Genomic DNA, 15,448 nt, shown 5'->3' with positions numbered 1-15,448 from the left:
TCCAAAATATCTCCATATCATTCGTATCCATCCATGAATCCCATTCCCTTTGGAAGAAATTTGGATGTCAAGAATAAATTCCATGAGCCTAAATATCCACATACATCCAAAGATCAACATGTCCAATCTAAAAGACATGTCAAATCAAAGAAAACTTTGATCCAAACGAAAAAATCAATATCCAAAAAGATACAAAAGCCCTTTAAGAAAAAGGAAAAATAAAAAACTATGTGGCTTCCTAAGTCGCTCATAAAAGCAATGCATTACAAAGAACCAGAAAGAAAAGAAAAATCAAAGTCAATGTGGATTCCCATAAAAGCATTACAATCCAAAAAAAAACAAAATTGGCATCTAGCCTTGCTGCTCGAAAAACTGCCTTCAATCGTCTATCTATATGTCTCCCACTTTCCAAATCTATTCTTCTATCACCTTCTTCATCCATTTTGGGTCCTTATGTCTCGAAATCCACATCCACTCCCTCCAAATCTCAAAATCTAAAATCCACATTTTCTTAATTACTCCACCACCTCTCAACGTGTGTGCCAACATTCGTCTTGAAGACATTTCCATTTATCCTTGTGCAAATCTTCCAAGATCTTATCTATTATCCAACACCTATTTTCCATCCTTTCATCCCTCCTATTCAGTCCTTTGCATAAATATTCCATCTTTGAGATAGGCGTTTGTGTCATTTTGTCACATGTTTACCCACACTCAATCTTATGTTCAATCCATTTTCTAGATATCTATTCATGAAATGCTTCAAAATCCGAGGTTGTTCCTCTTTAAGACTATCTTTTGGCTAGGATGCATACTCGATTTGGAAAGAGAATCACTTATTCTATCATAAAGCCAAAATCTTCTGATTACTATATTTCATACACTTAATCAATTGCTTTAAATCATTTTGATCTCTTAGTCGAAGACAAGGCTAGTAAAAAATCTAAAATCCCACTTCAGCACCACTATAACTCTCAAACCCACGTGAGATTCCTTGCTTACAAGCCAATGCACAAAAGAATCAATGACAAAGAGAAAAAGAAATATCAAAAGATCAAAACAAGAGCATGAGCAAAAAAAAGAGCTAAAATGCAATATCAAAATGCTTGGCATTGGGAACGTGTGAGTAACTCCATCGGGGCTATGGATGCTTGGCTGGAAATGGAGAAATATTTGTGAGATTGCAATGATAACCTTGTTGGAACTATGGATGCTTGCTGGTAGTGAGGCTCTATCCAGGATGTTTTGAAGTCAGGGTAACTCATGGAGCTAGTCATGTTGGATTCTGAAGATTGCAATGATCATATGAGCCGGAATGAACCTACTTACACACACATGGGTAATCAAAGACTAAGTACCTTGGTCCAGTTTGAGATTCTTCTTCCCTTTTGAGTATACTTCCTAGTTGCTAGATATGTTCGGTTGAATTTTTCGGAGGTTATAAGTGTGGGTTGACTCTCTATATTTGAAATGTTCAAGAACACTTATTCAGGTGGTGTTAGACAATGTGACAATCTTAGATATCACCCTTTTGCAAATGGAGACCTCTATACTTGGGGGCAAGTTTCATCCACTCTATTATTCCTACCACATCTCCCATTATCCTTCCTCCAATGTCCATTACCTTATTTAAATGCATCATATCTATGATCTTGCTTCATCTTATCCATACCCTCTAGTCCATATTCCTTATCCTATCTATTCATTGCTTTCATCACCCATTATTCTATATGATCTTTCTTATCCTATCCATATCCCCTTTTTCATCCTTGATCTTAATAAAAACTAAGGACAAATAAAAAACATGGTTTAAAAAATCTCTTGATATGTCCCTTCATGTTCCATAATAAGCTATCTCCATCTTTCTCCCATCCAACATTCATCCATTCACAATATGATCATGTTTGTCTACAATCAAACTGAACACATGTCTTGTTAATCAATCCATCGATCAAAATCTATCAACATCAACATGTCTTATACAAGGAAGGGTACACTTAAAACCAGACAGATCGGTCTTACATAGGGTACTCACTCTTTGAAACCAGACATTCCCATCGATCATCTAGTAATCAAAACAATGACATAGATCAATATGGCTTCTAGATTTTATCCTAGTTAGCCTTATCTTTAGCAATTGATGGCAGGACATGTTTCATCTCTCGTAAAAAAAAAAAAAAAAAAAGTGCAATAAAAGCAAGTAATGATAAGCTGGCAACTAGCACTATTTGTGATAGATCGGCTCTTCCATCTATTGGTACACATCATATATATGTTTTTTGCTATCATTATCCATATTCATAATACAAAGCCTTGTATCCATCTCAACATGACAGTAACGTCTCACCATGGCTTGGTGATTATTATGTATATCCATAATAAAAGGTGGTGTCAAGACTAGGGGCAAAATATTGAACTCAATGGGGGGGGAAACAATCCACTTTAGGCTTCAATAAACATGCAATCAACAATAAGGCAACACCCCAAAACAAGAATCAAAACACAACTCAACATCAAACATAGGACACAATTTTCAAAACCAATTGTCAAACTCAACATCCGAATCGGTAAAACATAACACGATGGATGATCTATTCTGAATCACGATTTGCACAATTTGGCATGGAGGTTTGATTGTTTGAATTTTGATTTTTGGTTATCAGATCTCCTGAGTAATTCAAGGATGTATTGAACTAGAGAAGCAAAGAAGGAATCTGATATTTTCTTTGTCTGCTATCTGTGAGTAGATCATTTGTACTATGTAAATTTGTCACAAGACATGATTAGAAACATATCATTGAAGACATTTTGGATTTGCATATGCCAATGGTTAACTCTTGTTTGTTTTACACAAACAACACTTAGGTCATGTTGGTTCAATTTTAGCTTAGTGCTTGTGTCATCTTGCAATATCAAAATCCATGTAAGTTATACTCAAGTCATCATGGTTCAATTATACCATCGATGTTTGTACTAACTTTCAACATTTTTACAAGCTCAATGATGATAAAAAGGGCACAAATAATTGAGCGACATAATGACAATGTTGCATTCATTATTATCCTTGCATTTAGTTTCATTCATTATCATAATTATATTTAGTTGCATTCATTGTCATCATCATCATCATCATCATCATTGCATATTAGTTACACATCAACATACATAAGCACATCAAATCACCATACTGTTGCCTTGGATGCACCAACATCAACACATCTAAATCTGCCTGCAACATGATATCAATTCTATCAAACAGTTATCCTATCAGCTCCCTCAAGATTTTAATCAATCTCTTTGAGCACCTATTATTGACTCTCATCAATCATGAGGTCACACAATCAATCAACCTCAAACCTATCCTATCAGTGGTGCAGTCACAAAATCATCAAAAATGGAGTTTCTATCATAAACTCTTATCAATCAAAGGTTCATCAAACCTATCCTATCAGTGGTGTAGTCACAAGATCATCAAAATTGGAGTTTCTATCATAAACTCTTATCAATCAAAGGTTTAGCAAACCTATCCTATTGGTGACGAAGTCACGAAATCATCAAAATTGGAGTTTCTATCATAAACTCTTATCAATTAGGAGGTTAATCTAACCTAAACTATCAGTGATGAAGTCACACAAAAACCTAAGCTATTAGTGACTCTCATCAATCATGAGGTCATACAATCAATCAAACATATCAAACCTATCCAATCATGACTTTATATCTAACACTCATCAATCATAAGGGCAATCAAACTCAATCAATCATCTAACTAAGCAAACACATGAAGGAAATCAAGAAATTGACATTTTATTGGGAGATTATATCAAGTTAATTAGCAACATCAAGTATTTAATCGAAAAATGAATCAATTATCCAAATCCCAAAAATGCATAAATCTATCTGATTCATCTCCCGAGGAGGCATCATCACATCATTATCCAACCATCAACATCTGGGGCAAATCAAAAAATTTATCAACATCATCAAGAAAATTTTATTTAAATCAATGTGTGGTCACACATCACTTCAAAGAGGGGCAAAATGTAGACACCTATTTATGTCCACTTGATTAAATAAATTTTATATTTGTTTAATTATCATTTATCCAACTATTAATTAAGTCAATATTTAATTAATTAATCCCAACCCTCTTCTATTAATTAAATAAATTATTCAATTTATTTGATTTAATTCACTTTTCCAAATTCAGACCATTAATTAAATAAATAAATCATATTTGTTTAATTAAATTCTCTTTCACATTTAAATAAATTAATTTATTTGAATCCTCAAAATCCCACCTCTCACATTTAAATAAATTAATATTTATTTAAATCCTCAAAATCCCATCTCTCACATTTAAATAAATTAATATTTATTTAAATGTCCAAAATCTCCCCCTCACATTTAAATAAATTAATATTTATTTTTAAATCCTCACCCACTTGCACTTTCTAGAAAATGCAAGTTGCAAGTTAACCTTTCTCCTAATTATGTCTAAACTCATATTATTAGCCTAATCACCCTTTAATGGTTTGTACATTCTTAAACCAAAGGTTAGCCCAAAACCTATCAACTCAAACCTTTAATGGATTCCTTTAAAGTACAAGTCTTTAATGCTTTTCCTTCTAGAGTCTTCTTAAGCCTTTAATGGTTTCCCTCAAAGTCTTCAAGCCTTTAATGGTTTCCTTCTAGAGTCTTATTAAGTCTTTAATGACCTCCTTCAAGTCTTCAAGCATTTAATGCTTTATCCACCTTTTTTCTTATTTAAATAAATTAAAATTTATTTAAATAAAATCCAAAATGCACATTAACATTTAAATAAATTAATATTTATTTAAATATCCATCTCATGCAAGTTGCACCCATAAATTTAAATAAATTAATTATTTTCAATTAAAATCTTAAAAATCCCTCCCACTTGCATTCTCCTACAAAATCCACTTGCACACTAACCCTTCTTCTAGATTCTTCTAATCTCTTCTAATTAAGCCTAATCCTCTCCTAAGCATTTGCACAATCCTAAACACAGGAATTAGGAAGGAGTCACTTCTCAAAGTATTAAAGGCTTTATTTCTTCAACAAGTTAACCCTCAAAGTCTTCATAAACCATTAAAGGCTTAAAACTAACTAACCCACTTGTGACCCTTGGTTAGAGACTTTCTCTCCAATTTAACCATCCCTTTAACCCACATGTCTTTTCAAGAATTCATTGCTTTGACCATGGTTATCCTTTAACCCTTGCACATCCATGTATCTCTTGGATAAAAGTATTATCCACTAACTCAACCCTAACTAAACCCCCTAGGGTAACCATCATGTCCCCTCAAGAATTTAATGCCCATTCTCTCTCCTCTCAAGCCTTCTCATGTTGACACTTGTCAACATGTGATTGGGTTGAAAATATCACATGGATTGAGGATCATACAATCCTAGCCCTTGTTAAGATAATTCAATCTTAACCATCCAATTCACTATTTTTTCTATAAATAGGACTCACTTCTTCATTGTGAGGGATCACCAAGGCTTAGTCTTAGAATCAAGATTTTGCCTCTCTTTGTCTCAATAATAAGCTTAAGCATTTAGAAGCATTTTTATTAGCATAGCATATATCATGTTAGCATAGCATAATATCAATATCATAACATGTTTAGTTTCTTTATCATAGCATAATCTTCATCAAATCTAGCTTTGTTATAACCTTATAGATCTAGAATGCATTGCATATAGATCATTTTCATCACATATCACTCATTCTTGGAGCTTTCATTCTAAAGGTCAGTTGCTCAATTATCTCAGAGCAACCATTGACTTGAGGAATCTTTGGAGATAGAGAACAATGGGACTTGTAAGGATTTCTTATTTAACCTGTTTTATCTATTAGATTATTTGCATTTAATGTTTCATTGGATATGCTTGTTATTTTTCTCTTTATTGACTAACACCATCTTTTAGGTATACAAGAAGATATCAAAAGGGAAAGAAAATATGTTGCGTTCAGTGTTTCAAAGATAGCTAAAGATTAACCAATAGAAAATGAAAACATGGATGAGATTGAATCAAACTTTATAAGAAGTCTGAAAAGAGGAATTAGAAAGTGCAAAGTTAAATTATGCCTAAAATATTTTAATTGTGAAAGAATTGGTCATTATTCTTCTAAATTCATTTATAAGGAAGACTAAAAGAGATCTTATGATGATGAGAAGAAGAGTAGACACAAAGAAAATGACAGATAATAGATATAAAAGAAAAATGAGCATATGTTCTATGTAAACACATTCATTTAAGGATGAAGATAGTAATGACTCAAATGAAGAATCTTTGTTTCCGGCTGTAAAAAAAAGAGTAAGAAAATGTTTAGAAGATTGGAAGGAGTGAAGAACCACAAAAATTTAGTAAATGAAAAGACTTCATTGCATGCCAAAGTAGAACTGAAATCTTGGATCATTGACTATGGATGTTCAAATCATATGACCAATGATAAAGAGAAGTTCATTAATCTTGAGAAGTATGATGGAAGATCTATAAAATTTGCAACAGGAAGCTACACCTATTTGTGGGATAGGAAGCATTACAATTGATTGGAAGAAAAAAACTGATGATGTTTATTATGTTGAAGGTCTAAGATAATTTATTTAGTGTTAGTCAAATGTGCAATAAAGGTAATGAAGACTTATTTAGTAAGTCTAAATGTGTAATTATAAAAGGAAAATTTGGAAGATTGGTAAGTGTTAGAACAACTTGAAATGTATACAATATAAAAGATAAGAGTGGGAGAAATTTTTTGTTGGCACAGAGAAATGAATGTTGGTTGTGGCATAGAAGGATGAGACATGTCAATTTTGATAACATTGTGAAGATCGGTGCTACTAAAGCCATAAGAGATTTACTAAGAATTATCAAATCTATTGATGTTGTGTGCAAGGAATGTCAACTAGGAAAAAAGATGAAGAGGAGATTCAAGAACAAGAAAAAACCTACTTATAAGCCTTTGGAGTTGATTCACATAGATCTTTGTGGACCTACTAAGATGAAAGGACTCAATGGAGAAAGGTACTTTATGTTACTTATTTATGATCACTCTATGATGACATGGGTTACATTCTTGAAAGAAAAGTCCAAAATATTTTGAAAAGTTAAATAAAGTGTTCAAGTCAATGGTTAAAAAACAAATAGATACTAAAATCTAGTGTTTAAGATCTGATAGAGGACGAGATTTTACTTCAATTGAATTTGGTAGCTTTTGTAAAAAAACATGTAATTAAAAGGCATTTTTCTGCCCCAAGAACCCCTCAATGGAATGGATTTTTAGAAAGAAAGAATAGGACTATTATTAAGATGGCTAGAACTATGTTGAAAGATAACTTGGCTAATGTGTATTGGAAAGAAGTCGTGCATATTGTTGTCTATATTCTGAACATGCTACAAATAAAAGTAAATCATACTAAGACACCTTATGAACTTTGGAATGGAAGACTTCCTACTGTGACATATTTCAAGATTTTTGAAAGTAAGTGCTATATCAAGAGAGATGAAGATGATCTAGGAAAGTTTGATACTAGAGCAGATGAAGGGATATTTATGGGATATGCTACAAACAGAAAGGCATGTCGGTGTTACAATAAGAGGTTAAACGAGATAGTAGAAAGTACAAATGTAAAAGTATGTGAAGAATGACATCAGACTGCCTCTGAGCCTAAACTAGAGATTAAATGTGAAATTATCTTGATTACTCCAATAGAATACAACTGTGGAAAATAGACAAATTAAGAAGAACCTAAGCAAGTGTCTAAGACTCCAATGAAATATGTGTGACTGAACCATTCAGAAGATCAGATTATTGGAGATAAAAATGAAGGTGTTCAGACAAGAAGAAGATTTGTGGAAGCCAATGAGAAAGCAAATTATTGTTTTCTTTCATAGGTGGAACCAAAGTCTTATGAGAAAGCAATAAAATAATATAGTTGGATAAAGGCAATGGAAGAAGAGGTAAATTAAATACAAAAATATCAAACATGGGAACTGGCCATTGGATAAAAATTTGATAGGAACTAAGTGGGTGTTCTGAAATAAGGTAAATGAACAAGGACAAATCACAAGGAACAAGGCAAGTTTGGTATGTAAAGGTTACTCATAGGTTGAAGGTATTGATTTTGTGGAAACTTTTGCTCCAATAGTTAGGATGAAATCTATAAGAATGTTTCTTACTTTTTTTTTTCTTATAATAACTTTAGGGTGTATCAAATGGATGTTCAATTAGCCTTTCTAAATAGAGAACTTGAATAATAGGTATATGTTGAATAGTCGGATAGGGTCAACTTGTTAGAAGATCTAGATATGGTTTGTAGATTGAAGAAGGCAATATATGGACTCAAACAAGAACCTAGGGCTTGGTATGCTAGATTGGATAGATATTTGTTACAAAAAAACTTTAGAAAATGTATTGTTGACAATAATCTTTACTTTCAATTTGATGGTATCAAGTTATTGATTGTTATTGTTTATGTTGATATTATATTTGGAGGAAATGATGATCTTTGTAAGTAGTTTTTAAAAGAGATGAATAAGGAATTCGAAATGTCAATGATTGGTGAGTTGTCATTCTTCCTTGTTTTACAAGTTACACAATTAGGAGATGGAATTTTCATTTCTCAAACCAAATATGTCAAACAGATGCTAAAGAAGTTTGAAATTGATGTAGTCAAGGCAGGGAGATCCAATGAAGGACAACCCAACCTTGCAGCTAAACACATAAACCATGCAAAGCATATCAGTAACTGGTAACAAGGTGCCAAAAACAACAGAAAGAACAACTGGTAACAACACAGAACAGATAATCAGTAAACAATATGGATGAATCTTATTACAATATGAAGAATTATACATGCCACCTGCTGAATCATAGTCCAGGATACAAATAATGCTTACAATGCAATTACAAGATCCGCAGATCATTCTCATATCAAATTGGCTTTCGATAATAGTTTGTCGGTTCTATCCTAATCCGGACCTCATCCTTCTGGCCTCAGTCCTATTAGATCAGACTCCTATCAGTTCTACATCTTCGCTCGATCTCAATACTCTATCTTCAATCCTCTAACTTCTCTAATATGACTTCTCTGATGTGACTTCCCCCTCTCCAAATGATTCACAAACTGCCATATATATACCACCTACAAACAATTACAACTCAATCAAGTCGGCCCAAAGACCAACCTGTTCAAGAAACGTGTAATGGTAACATGTCGGCTCAATCACTTAAGAATAAACTCCGAAACACAAAATGATGCACAAACCTCTAGGAATACTGACCAAGGCCCAAAGCAACATCATAAACAATCCACAAGTCATGGAGATCAACCGCAACCTGAGATCATCTCTGCTCAACACACAGCCAGGCTAACTGGTAAGAACACACCAACCAGGACAATACCGGAATCCACATCTTACTCGAAACAAAGAAAAAAGCTATGAAACTCAAACACAACAATGACCAAGAATACAAGGGAATAAACCCAAAACCACAATGATAAACACTCAAACAAGCAGAAATGCGATGCTCTCAAATAATTCCACTAAAAACTGCTCAATCAGTAAGAACTAGACCAGTGCTCCTGCATCAGACTCTCTGGGTTAATTGAAAAGTGAGTCCCATCACTTGATCTGGTTCGATGACCAATCAGTAGGTACTTGCAAATGCCTCAGGGGATCTGACGATCTAACCATAGCTTCCGGTTGCCTCTCCACGATGATCTACCGGTACAAACTGTGACCTGCCTCAATCGGTGATTTGTTCAAGTCTCCACCCACTAAGTGCCTCAAACTCAAGCTCTAGGATCGGTGGTCTACCTGTAAACCTTTCTCTACCTCACATTCGATGATCTGAACAATTCCACAAGTTTCCTCAATCTTCTCTCTAACCAACTGGTGCACAAACAACACTCTGTCCAACAACAGGTTCATGAACCAGCTCTAATACCACTTGACGTAGTCAAGGTAGGGAGATCCAATGAAGGAAAGCCCAACCTTGCAGCTAAACACATAAACCATGCAAAACATACCAGTAACCAGTAACAAGGTGCCAAAAATAACAAAAGGAACAACCGGTAAACAATATGGATGAATATTATTACAATATGAAGAATTATACATGCCACCTACTGGATTGCAGTCCAGGATACAAATAATGCTTACAATGCAATTACAAGATCCACAAATCATTCTCATATCAAATCCTCTTCCAGTAACAGTCTATCAGTTCTATCCTAATCCAGACCTCAGCCTTCCGGACTCAATCCTATTAGATCAAAATCCTGTCGGTTCTACATCTTTGCTCGATCTCAATACTCTATCTTCAATCCTCTAAATTATTTGATGTGACTTCCCCCTCTCCAAATGATTCACAAACCACCATATATGTACCACCCACAAATAATTACAACTCAATCAAGTCAGCCCAAAGACCAACTGGTTCAGGAAACGTGTAATGGTAACATGTCAGCTCAATCACTTAAGAACAAACTCCAAAACACAAAATGATGCACAAACCTCCAAGAATATCAGCCAAGGACCAAAGCAACATCAAAAACAATCCACAAGTCATGGAGATCAACCGCAACCCGAGATCATCTCCGCTCAATACATAGCCAAGCTAACTGGTAAGAACACACCAATTGGGACAATACCGAAATCCACATCTTATTGGAAACAAAGAAAAAAGCTATGAAACTCGAACACAACAATGACCAAGAACACAAAGGGCATAAACCCAAAACCACATTGCTAAACACTCAAACAAAAATAAATGCCATGCTCTCAAACAATTCCACTGAAAACTACTCAACGGGTAAGAACTAGACTGGTGCTCCTGCATCTAAAATGGAGAACTGTAAACTAGTCACAACCCCCTTGGTTATTTCTTGTAAGTTGTACAAAGATGATAAATATCCAGAATTTGATCAGAAGAAGTACAAATTTATGAGTGGAGAATTTTTATATTTAGTCACCTTTAGACCAGATATTATGTAGGTTGTTTATTTAGTTGCAAGATTTTAGGCTAGTCCAAAGCAATCACATGATCAAGCAGTGAAGAGGATTTTTAGGTTCTTGAAAGGAACCCCAGATAATGGACATTTCATGCTAAAAGTGTACATAGATGTTGGTTGGGTTAGAAGTATTGATGATAGGAAAAGCACAAGTGGAGGTGCATTTTCTTGGGAGATAGGTTGGTCTCTTGGTTAAGTAAGAAGCAAGATTTAGTATCTCTATCTATTGAAAAAGCATAATATATTGTAGTAGCATCTTGTTATACTCAAGTTATATGGATGAAAGAAACTCTTTGGTGCAGTCACTGGTCAAGAGGGACCTCAAAGAGATCAATCTGAGTTGGTCAGCAAGAGTAAACACAACAAAAACACAAGGATATGATTGAGGCAATACAGAACTAAATGAATTATATCATGAAAATTGTTTACAATCAATCAGTAGCAACCGGGTAACAATAACCAGCTCACTGGCCTGCTAAAACATGCTTGATTACAAAACAGGTCACAACCGGGACCTCAAATCTTAGGATCTATCTTCTATGTTCTATATCTTTCCTTAACTACATTCTAATGCTCAATTACAATGATTTATACGATTCAAATGGATCTGGTCGACCCAAAAAGGATCAAATGCCAAAGAACAAGACCTAACATGTAAAAGAACAAGATCGGCCTCCGCCAAAGAAATTCCTCTAGAAAATCCAAAGGATGAAGTGTAGATCAAAGGGAAAGGTTGGCCACATGCCAAGGAACATCGAAATCAATGCTCAGGGCTCTGCAAGCTACAAAAGTAATCCAGTAGATCCTGGTAGATTACAACCAGGCAATCGATACCAGAAAACTATCTCAGAAACTGGTAGAAATAACTTGTCAAAAAATGATCCAAATGCTCCATGGTTTAGGAATAAGGTAGATGATCAAGTCCTCAAGAAAAATCCAACTCCGCAAGATCCAGTGAGCCAAATCTGAGAAATACAGAAAGAAATGCTGAAAATGCAAAATAGAAAGGAAATATTTTTGGTTGATGCAAGATTGCCATGAACTGGGGATGCTTCTACATCACTCTTAAAGATATCAAAGTAGTATATGATGAAGCTATTCCCATCATGTGTAATAATACTAGTGCCATAAATGTAATACCACTCTTATCCTCACATGATAAAGTAGGTACTATGATACTGGACCTACTCTTAATGCAGATATAGCAGTAATGAAATGGGAATAAATGTAGATTTGATGGAAAGGGATAATATTACATCATTGGAGAATGTATGTGATGTTAAAATCCCCTTCCATTGAGTTTAATATTTGGCTACCTATATGTATATGGCGGTACTTAAGCTTAATGTGTAACCATCCTGATTGTGCTAATTAGGAGTATAGAAAGTATGTGTTGTTGTGGTTGTCATTGATGTCAATCTTGTTTCAAATAGTTGTTGGTCTGGAAAGTCTATGGTGCAGAGATATCTTGTTGTATTAGTGTTTCAGTTATTCTATTGGTTATTCTGAAACTGTTCAGGTTCAGAAAGTGTTACTGATGTTGTTTGGTGTTGTTATCTTCTTTGCTTGTGTTTTTGGCATTGTGGATATATTAGTTCTATGGTCCATAAATATCTTTGTGTTCTTCGAATGTTATAGTATGTTTCATTGCCAGTTGTAATATTCTATGTTAATTCTACTTGTTGATCTAGATAGGATTTGTGGAAGGTAATTCGATGTGTTATGGGTCTCACTATAGCGTATGGAGATCTAGGTGAGAGTAATTTACATTGGGGAGTATGTACTGGCCCATTAATTATTTATATGGATGTTACATGTTGAAATGACATGAGTTATGTTTCAGTGTTTGTGGATTTGGTAAATTGGACTTAGAAAAAAAAATTGGTCCCCTCTTTCTCCTGGAGCGGATTAGCGTATGTGTTTTCGGTTGAAAAGGTGAGGCCAGGTTGGTTCAAGCTTTGATGATCTATACTTTATACAAATAATTTGTGCAATTGAGTTGTGTAAGAAGTATGAGAGAGTATGATATGGAAATAGTCAGTGAAATTTAGTGAAGAGCAGAGAAGAAGAACTATGTTTGAGTGATATGCAAGTTGTTTGAGCTTGTGGCAAAGGTATGAGATAGTGTGTTGAAAAATGAGATTAGAGTTGTGTGAGTTGATGTTGGTTGCTTGATGTAGAGTTCAAGGACAACTTCATGATCAGAAGATCCTTCTTTTCAAATTAATATGTTGTATCTTACCCTGTTATAGTTAGCATTAGGTTTGCAAGTCATTTTTGTATCTTTCCCCAAGAGCAGATAATTTTGGTTTGCAAGTCCGAAGCAATGAGCTCTTTTATTATAATATGATATATATAGTGGATCAATTATGTGAGTTGGCGCTCACCATGGTTTTTCCCTATTTTTGGGTTTTCCACATACAAAATCTTGGTGTTGATGTGTTGGTTTTGTGTTGTTGATTATTGGTTTATATGTTGCATTAATTTTGGTTTAGACTGATTCATCCCCCCTCTCAATAATACCTTGGGTTCAACAATTGGTATCAAAGTAAGGTTCCTCTTGAGTAAGCTTAACCACTAAAGGTAGATCCATTATGACGCAAGACGTGCATTACAAAGTTCCAATATTTGATGGTACAAACTTTATGTACTGGAAGGAGAGAATGGAAACACATTTGGAGACATTAGAGAATGGAATATGGGACATCATTCAAACTGGATATACACCCTTGCAAGGTGGTCCTCAGAATCCAGATGAGAAAAAGTTACAAGAGACTAATGCAAAAGCTAGAGCTATAATTTTCAGTTGCATAAGTGATATAGTGTTTGGAAGAGTAAGAGGATTAAAGGAAGTGAAAGTTGTATGTAACAAGTTTCATTTGTCATTTGAAGGAAATACAAAGACAAAATAAGTTAGGCCAATGAATCTAAAGCAGAAGTATGAATATCTGAGAATTCTTGAAGATGAAGGTTTTGAGAATTATATACATAGAGTGATTGACCTTGCTGATGTCATTTGATAAATTGGTAGACATTTAGACGAAGGTGATGCTGTTCAAAAGATCTTGCTAACCCTGCCAAAATCCTACAAAGCAATGAGGTTTTCCATATAGTAAAGCAATTATTTAAGTAAGTATACCATCGATCAACTTATTAGTATTTTGGTAGGATTTGAAATTTCAGAAATGGAGGAAGAGAAAAGGGAAAAGAAAGAGGTGGCATTTAATGTTTTAAGACATGGTGATCCAGAATGCAGTAAAGACATGGATGAAGTAGAGGTAAACTTTGTGAGAATATTGTAGTGAGGTACTAGAAGATACAAAGTAAGTTACCTTTGACATGTTTCTTTTGTGGTAGAATTGGACATTATGCTTCTCATTGCACTTACAAGGAAGACTATAAGAGACCGGATGATGATGAGAAAAAAAATAAAATTAGAAGATGTAACTTTAATAGAAGAGAGAAAAAGGGCTTATGTTCTATAAAGGAACATTCATCTGAAGATGTAGTGTCCCTCCTTGATTTATCTTTTGTTTTGCGCATCGATAGACTTGATGAATTAGTCACTGGTGAGGAGGGACCTTAAGGAGATCAGTCCAAACCGGTCAACAAGAGTAAACACAATGGAAACACACAAAAATTATGGAGGCAATGTAGAACAGATAGTTTTCTTACATGAGATTTGATTACATCCAACCGGTAACAACCAGGTTACAACATACTGCCACATAGGCCTATTAGAATAGGTCACAACTAGGACCTTGAATCGGAAGATCTATCTTCTAGGCATAGTCTCTCTAATTGATTCTAGTTGATCTTCCCTCCATTTCATTCTAAAGCATGATTACAAATATATATCGATCCAAAGGATCCAGTAGGCCCAAAAGGGATCAAAACCCGAAGAACAAGATCTAATGTGCAAAATGAGAAAGGTCGGCCTCCGCCAAGAGATTCTTCTGGAAAATCCAAAGGATAAAATGTAGAAGGTCAACCACATGCCAAGAAACATAGAGATCAACGTCCAAGGGTCCACAAGCTTTGGAATGGGTTCCGATAAATCACCAAAATAGGTCTCAGGCAACCAGAAACAAGAAATTGTCATGGAAAATAGTAGCAATATCTTGTTGGAAAGTGATCCAAATGAGATGCAGTTTAGAAGAAAGAAATATAATCAAGTCTTTAAGTAGAATCCAACTCCACAAGATCTGGTGAACCAAAACTGGGACACACAGAAAGGAACAATAAAACTGCCAATAGAAAACAAAACAGGAAAGAAAATGTTTTTGGTTGATGCAAGATTTATATGAACCGGGGATGCTCCTACAGTAGACATCTGAGGTTAATAAAAAAGTGATCCTCTTACTTTGCTGGGGTTAGAGGGAAACCAAGGTGTTCTACCTCTT

The sequence above is a fragment of the Cryptomeria japonica genome, chromosome 9, assembly GCF_030272615.1.
Source record: "Cryptomeria japonica chromosome 9, Sugi_1.0, whole genome shotgun sequence".
NCBI classification, from domain to species: Eukaryota; Viridiplantae; Streptophyta; class Pinopsida; order Cupressales; family Cupressaceae; genus Cryptomeria; species Cryptomeria japonica.
Note: the sequence above shows the minus strand (reverse complement) of the source record.